The sequence below is a fragment of the Poecilia latipinna genome, unplaced genomic scaffold (assembly GCF_001443285.1).
Source record: "Poecilia latipinna isolate Pla-1442-1.1 unplaced genomic scaffold, P_latipinna-1.0 Scaffold1034, whole genome shotgun sequence".
Lineage (NCBI taxonomy): Eukaryota > Metazoa > Chordata > Actinopteri > Cyprinodontiformes > Poeciliidae > Poecilia > Poecilia latipinna.
Genome location: NW_015113650.1, coordinates 195072 through 202910, shown reverse-complemented (window position 1 = coordinate 202910; position 7839 = coordinate 195072). Strand labels below are relative to the sequence as shown.

The following is a 7839-nucleotide window of genomic DNA, read 5'->3' as shown; positions in this document are numbered from 1 at the left end:
CTCTCTCTCTCTCTCTCTTATTTTTGAAAACCTGATTTTATTACTTTTCTGAGCAGCATAGTAACCGCCACAGTCACCGCTGAACTCAGGTGCAGCTTCTACCGACTGTAGCTGCATAGTCACTGTTAAGCGCTCCAAGCAGGAACGAACCATTTCATGCAGATCCAGGGGGGTTCAGGGCAAAAACGGATGTGTGTTTTTTAGTCTGGGAGTAGTAACATTAAATGTTTACTGTTAAAAACAATCTTTGAAAATACAATATGATTAATTTTGTATTTGACAGGATCCCGATTTTTTTTTTTAAATTTTATTTCTATGAACAAAATACAAATAATTAAATTGTGGAGGGCCCCCTGCTGGTCAGGGCCCCTAGAATTGTCTTCACTTTCACCCCTCAATCCCTGCAGTACTTGACCGAATGGCATAATATTGGGTCTTACTTTCAGCTCTGGAGCTTCATGCCTCAGACCTACCACCCACAAAACCTATCATTCATAAAATAATGTAATTATAATGTTACCTATTAAGTCTACAATAACACGATGTCCTGCAAAGTCTTGTAATTACACAAATAACCGTAAAATGTGTTGTACTTTTAGAAACATGACCGAGTGAGCGTTCTTAGGACCAAACTATCTTTGATGTCCTTCTCTCAGTAACCTTGTCAACAGTAGTTTGGTCAGCAGAAAGTAAACGGGTTGTGAACATTGAACGTACATTATACGATTCGTAGCTTGGAAAACGTTTGTCTTTGTAAGTATTTATGTTTTAAGATGACTCAGAAATACGTGCGGCTGTTGTGTTTTCTTTGATCCATATATTTGTACATAATATTTGAGTGTACCATTAATATATGCGTATCGGCTGTTAATGTATATTTTCTTCCGTTACATTTCAGTTATAAAGACCTTCTCAGTGTAGAATTGAGATGAACGTACTGGACAATTATGTATTTTTTCCTTCTGTTGTATTTCAGTTATAAAAATGTTCCGTTGTATTTCGGTTACCAAATAACCTGTGGCGGTAATGCGCTGCTAAAGTGTTTTTGCTAAACTGCAAACAAAACCTAAAAGTTAAAAAGGAAGAAGAAGCAGGAGCCCTAAGCTAGCTCCACCTCCACATTTTCCCGCCTGTGCAGGTCACTGTCGTTTACTTTATTTATCATACTTTCTCCGCAATTCTAACTGACTGCTGTGTTTTCAGTTAAACTTCAGGTTTTTTGGTGTTTCTTGGAGATATTTTCTACTTAGAAACGTCGCAGGAATCTAAATTTTAGACGGAGAGAGCGACGCAACGAGGACATGGTTTCTTTTCTGACGGCGTCTCTGTTCCTGCTGTCTGTGGTCTTCTGGGAGTTTGTCACTGCTCCAGGTGAGATTCAGCTGTTCCCATAGAAACGCTCTTGCCGGTTGTCGCTGACGTCACTTAGGGCCGCCATCTTGGACCGGTCGGTCTGTTTGGCAGGCGCAAGCCGTTTTAACATAAATTCGGTTTCGTCTGACAATCCGTAATTACATTCCAGATATCTAAAAATGCATTTTGACTAGTCAAATGACGTCACTGGATCTGTCATTTGACGGGACACATATCCGTAATTACGATTTAAGATATCTTCAACACAATTATGACTAGTCAAAATTACAATTTTAGATATCTGAATTAAGAATGACGTGGAAGCCCCTTTGTGGTGTCCAAACAGTTGCCTGCAGAATTTTATGTTTCCTGCACAAAATTGTCAGTAAATGCCACAAATTAGAAAGAGCTCGACAATGTTGGAAATGCGGAGATAGCAAAACTTCATAAATTATAAGACTGCTTCTGATATCTGCAAAGAATTTCCTGTTTATTCATTTCCGACGAACCGGAAATGAACCCCAGCCTTAATGCGCCACTTTCATGTTGAAAATGAAAGTGGCGCATAAGGTGCTGTATTGATATTAGCTCGTCATCTTTTAGCTAACTTTACCTGCATCCACCAGCTTTACTAAACAGTCGGTTAGTTTGGGGGAAAAACTGTGAAAAGTTCTTTGCATTTTGCTGGTTTGCTGCCGTGATTCTAACACACCTGTGTAGCTCTGCACAGCAGCAGCAGCTCTCCTTCGCTGCCGCACAGGTGTGTTGCCCTGCACAGACTGGCGACCTGTCCAGGGTGACCCCGCCTCTCGCCCTGAACGTTAGCTGGAGAGGCACCAGCACCCCTCCCGATCCCTCTAAGGGACAAGGGTGTAAAGAAAATGGATGGCTTCCCACGCCCCCTCTGCAATGGCACGGCGCTCCCTCTATGGGACGCACCCCACAGTTTGGGAACCTCTGGTCTATGTCGATGTGTGTCTGTCCCTATCAAATAAACTTTATAATAATAATAAAAATTCAGCATCTGAGATTCATCCTGTGCAGTGAATCCGTCTCTTCTTAAAGACATTCCCCACTTCTTCCTCATATTGTCTCTAGGAAACCTTCAAAATTAAAACCGGAGCTTTTTGAGGTATCTTACATTTTATAGAGTGAAAGAATTAGATATAAATAATAGTCTTTGCCACCCGAGTAAACCGATGATGAATGTTATATAGTATATTTGTAATAACATATAATGTTTTATTTCTAAGGTCGGCTCTTGTGTCAGATAATCTGAATCAATGCCAGGAAATAATTAAAACTTTTTAAGATGGTCAAAACCTTGGTTGGCCTTCATAGTGCAGGCTGAACCCCCATGTTACACCGAGCAGCACTATAGCTAATATTAGCTTTACTTTGCCACTGGACATAAATACAATATAGTAATATTCTAATCACAAAATATAAACGGTAATATGTCCATCTTACTTGTGAAATGTCTCACGCCAACAGTCTGTCAATCCGAACAAACATATCTGACTTCTTCTGCTGTTTTGGTTTAGCCAAGTAGGATAGACGACCTCTCCAAGATGGCCGCCATATTTCCTGCGTCCGATCAGCCAATGAGGGTCTTTTCTTTGTAGGGAAGCACAAACATGAAAATTTGAGCCGATGTTGATATCCAATTTTAATACTGATGTTATGGCAGCAATTACCAATATTTTACTTGATCAAACTTTTTCGTTGAGTACTTGATAAATAAAATAATTGTTTGCAAAATCCCCAAAAACACAGCCACACCACCAACATGTTATTGATGCTATTTGTTATGGTATCAGGCCAGTTTCAGAAAGTACATCATTAATTAATGCTTGGAGGTGTGACCTCTGACCTCTGTGTTGTTCTCCTCCTGCAGATCCGGTCCCAAACAAAGCTAAAGCTGGAGCAGACGTCATTCTGCCCTGTAAAACTGCTGGGGACAAAGCTGTTGTCCAGGCAGAGTGGAGCAGACCCGACCAGACCTCGGCGCCGGTTCTTCTCTACAAGGACAAGAAGGTGGATGCACGTCAGCTGGAAGCCTATAAGGGCCGCACGTCTCTGCTAAACGCAGAGAAAGGAGACCTGTCTCTGGTGCTGAAGAAAGTGGTGAAGAAAGACGCCGGAAAGTATGAGTGCAGAGCTGAGCTGGGAGCAGGCGCGACAGGCACCGGGGCGACAGGCACAGGCGCAACAGGCACCGGCGCCCGCTCCTCTCTGAAAAGTGACCCAGTCAGCGTCGTTGTGCTGACAGTGGAAGGTCAGTCTTTATGTATCAGAACCAGGGGTGAAAGTAGGCGGGTACGGCAGGGTACTGCGTACCCCTAAAAGATTTAGCGGGGGTACGCAGTACCTGCAAGAGAGGGGAGCGGCTGTCTGCTGTGAAAAACGGGTTCACTGTGCAGCAGTGAGTTCACCCACTAATCAGCCGAGACTGATTAGTTTTTCAAGAAAATCTAAAACACGACTTAATCAGTTAATTAATAACTTTTTTCCCATTTCATATTGTTTCTGAACTGTTCGTGCTTTAGGAGACAAACTGAAAACCGCCAGGAGGCTGAGACCAGCAGGTCCTCCTCTGATTGGCTTAAAACGTTCATAACTTTATTAAAGAACAAAAAATAAATCAACAAAAGGTGCTCAAATTAGTGAGCCAACAACAAATGTAAAATATAATATCTTAGAGATATTCTGGTAAGTGATCCTAAGTACAGAAATCATTCAGTGCTGGAGTATTTTTATAATATTCTGTAAATATTCAGAACAGACAGGTTACTGCTGTAACTGATGGGAGCTGATTTTGTTCCTGTGGATGAAATGTGTGGCTGATCTGGACAGGAAGCTGAGGACGGAGCAGGAAGTCTCTGTTTCAGAGCTGAGTCTGTCCTCTGCTTCAGTCACATCAGCGTTTCCAGTGTTTGGATGTAAACCTGTCCCGTCTGCTGGCTCCTCTCTGCAGCCAAGACCAGCCACGGAGGAGACGGCCTGAGACCCAACGTCGTCCTGCCAGTGGGCCTGCTGGTCCTGCTGCCTCTGATCGCTGGACTGCAGTGAGCCGCTGCAGCCACAGGTTGATCCTGCAGCTTCATCCTGCAGGGGGCGCTGAGACTAATTTTTAATTAAATGTTAACTTTAATCTCACACAGCAGATTGTTCTACATCATTGCTTTAACACACCTGAATGAGCTTAAAGCTTATTCTGAGTTTACACATGAAGGTGATGTTTTAACATTTAATAGTAATAATGTGTTTATAATAACATCCATTGCTTAGATTAACTCCATGAGTCAAATGTTTTAGTGATATTTATCATTTTATAAATTGCTAATTATAAACTGTAGTTATTGTAATTAGTTATAAAATGTACCATTTTATAACTAATTACAATTTGTAAATTGTAATTAGTTTCAATGAAAACAAATAACACGAGTTAATAAATTCCATTAGTGAAATAACATATTTTACTTGGACATAAGGTAAATGTCATGGTTTTGTATCTGTGTTCATCTGATTAGTCTGAAAACAAGTTGATGATAAACGATTTGGAGAGTTATGTCACATTTAGAAAACATTAAATTAATCCAGATCCTTTGGATTCTGCAGCCAGAACAGCGACCCGCCCACCAGAACTTCCTCCATCTTTTCTCCTCAGAGGTGAAGTTCAGATCCAGAATCCGGATCAGAACTGATCAGAACCTTCTGACCAACAGTGTCTCTACAGCCAGGAGTCAGCAGATCAGCTGGAGATGATCAATCAGAAATAACAGATGGCAAATTTTGCTGGATGATAAATTGTCCCAGAATTTAATGTGATAAACAATAATATTTTTTTCAGATCATTTAAGGAATAACAGTGGTAATGGCATAATAATGTAAGAACACATTCATAAGGATCAATAAACTCATTTCTAATGAGCATTTAACACTGGAACTGGAAGACATTTTAAATATCCAGAATAAACAAACAACAACATTAAATAATGAATCATGAAGGCTGGAAACAAAATTGTTCTTCAAAAACAGCCAGTTGAGACCAAAACACCAGACTGAAGAGTTTATCGTCCAGAAAAAGCAGAAGATAAAAGGATGTAAAATCAGATGATGCAGAGTTCATTTCAGGGCTTCAGTGATTTAATCCACTTCAAAGTTTAACTTTCCCAATAATCACAACCACTGAGCTGCACTGAGCTGGGAGCTCCACCAACAGCACAAAGTGTTGCTCTCACCACTGATTTTACTCTGTGAGCCGCCATTTATAAAGCTACACAGTAAACAAATTAACAGCAATCATTTGGTTTATTTATTCTGTCATGAAGAAAATTGAAAGTAATATTTTCACCAGATTTATGAATGTCAGAGCTCCAAACTAAATATTTAATTAAACTAAATATTAACTTGCATATTAAATATTTAGGTAGATTTGATGAAATTTTTGTTTTGGTTTGTTTTTTATTTTGATCACATGCCAGACCAGTTGGTGGCGCTAATGCACACCTAAACCTGCCTGATGGAAGGAGAAGAAGCATCACTGATGACATAATCAAGAAATAGAAGCAATTTATATTTCCTGTGGTTTGATGAGAGGATTACATGGACAAGAAAAGTTTTAAAGAAAAGCAAGAAGGTGTTAAATGTTATGAGGAGTTTAACTGGAAGTGAATGGAGAACAGAGGGCAGCGCTTAAGATTATATAAATACTAGATTAATTAGATTATTATTAGACTATGGAAGCTGCAGATACTAATTTACAAAAGATAGATCATATTCAATATCAAACATTGAGACTCTACAGAGTTAGATCAACTCCAACAGCTTCATTATTGGTATAAATGGGAGAAATATTAACATTAAATTATTTGGCTAATATAAGAGGTCATAGACAGGATCATCCAACCCAAGAAACTGTTAAACCTTGTTGGGAAAAAAAAAAGATAGAAGGTTTGTTTGGATTTTGACAACAGAACTTAAAATAGGTCAGATCAGCATAAGTCAAACTGTTTCATTGCCAGTAATAAAACCTTGGACAATTATTCAATAGTAGATTTTACTTTGTTGAAAAGGAGACATGAGAATAAGGAATTAATTTTAAATTCACATGTGGTACAGAATTATGTAAATAACTATTACAAGCAGGGGCGCTGCCAGGAATCTTGGGCCCCCTGAGAAAAAATAGATTGGGCCCCTGCCCAGCGCAGCTGCTGTTACAATTATTTGAGTCTGTTTGACCCACAAAAAGCGTCACAATTTTAAAGGCTTCATCTGCCTTGCTCTTTGGTTCAATACTGATAAATAGCGCAATATTTACTGCTCATGAATTTAACATCCAACAGTCCACATCCAGTATGCAAATAGGTTGCTTACATTTTTTCTATTAGTTTTAGATACTGAAATGTTTCTCCCATGAGCAACAGTCAAAAGCAACGTGCAACTACACATAAAGCAATCCAGACTTCTCAAAAATGCTAGTAGTTGCATTTTATTCAAGCTGCAGTACATAACTTTAATAAAAAAATATGTTTTCTCCATATTAGTTAAAGCTGTCACCATGTCGTAGCAGTTTGTTATGAGACAGATAATCTGTGAAAACAATAAATCTCCTCCATCTCCTTCCTGAACTACTATTACTGGTTAAAGTAATGCACCGTTCTGACCAAAACAAACAATCAGGACCACTAGGACACTCTTAGCGCTGTCAATCAACTTCATTCACTCACTGCTAAATGTGCTAATGGTGGAGAAACAACTTATCATTACAAGAAACTGTTTATCTGCCATCATTGGTAGCTATGCTAACTAAACTGAGCATTCACAGTTTGAATCTGCACAGCTCTGTACTATGCTAACTGCAGCACAGCACAAATCGAGGGGAAGGAAGAATGAGCAGCACCACATGAGATTGTGATCGACAGCACTAAAACTCTCCTGCCACTGACTGGTTGTTTCTAGCACTGGGAGAAGGCACAGGAAATATATTTTTCACACATTACCTCTCATACCATACTGTCACAACATAATGACAGTTTTAAAAAATATGTGAAAAAAAATATTTATATAAAAGTTACATACTGCAGCTTTAATTTCACTTAGGAGAGAACAGATCAGGAGGGACGTGGGTTAGAGCTGCTGACTGACTGACTCGCCTGTTAAGTGGTAAAAGGTACAAGGGACAAGTTCAATATATGAATATGTTGGTAATTTTTTTCCTTAATTCATTAAATGCTAGTGAAATGGACGCAAACAGTAGTCTGTAGCTAAGCTAATTATGCTAAATGGTTGATAATCTCACACAGTCTATCCACCTCTCTTGGAGAAAAACTGGGTTATAAATTAACACTCTTGCCTTTTTTTCTCTCTCTCCCTCTCTATTTTGTTTTTGAAAACCTGATTTTATAACTTTTCTTAGCAGCATAGAAACTGCCACAGTCGCCACTGTATTCAGCTGCAGCTTCTACTGACTGTAGCTGCATA

The 7839-nt window shown here is 39.3% G+C and overlaps 2 long non-coding RNA genes across 2 annotated transcripts in view; one reads left to right on the top strand and one right to left on the bottom strand.

Moving 5' to 3' along the window:
* The window catches only part of LOC106958971 (uncharacterized), a 10261-nt gene extending 6685 nt beyond the window's left edge, over positions 1-3576 (bottom strand). The window contains exons 1-2 of the long non-coding RNA XR_001427262.1: positions 3227-3576; positions 2824-2970 (exon numbers count right to left, since the gene is read on the bottom strand). This is a non-coding gene — a long non-coding RNA (uncharacterized LOC106958971). The remainder of the gene's footprint in view (positions 1-2823; positions 2971-3226) is intronic.
* Positions 642-1283, top strand: LOC106958970 (uncharacterized). The gene is made up of 2 exons (XR_001427261.1): positions 642-743; positions 1204-1283. It is a non-coding gene; the product is annotated as an uncharacterized LOC106958970 (long non-coding RNA).
* Positions 3577-7839: the final 4263 nt, after the last annotated feature.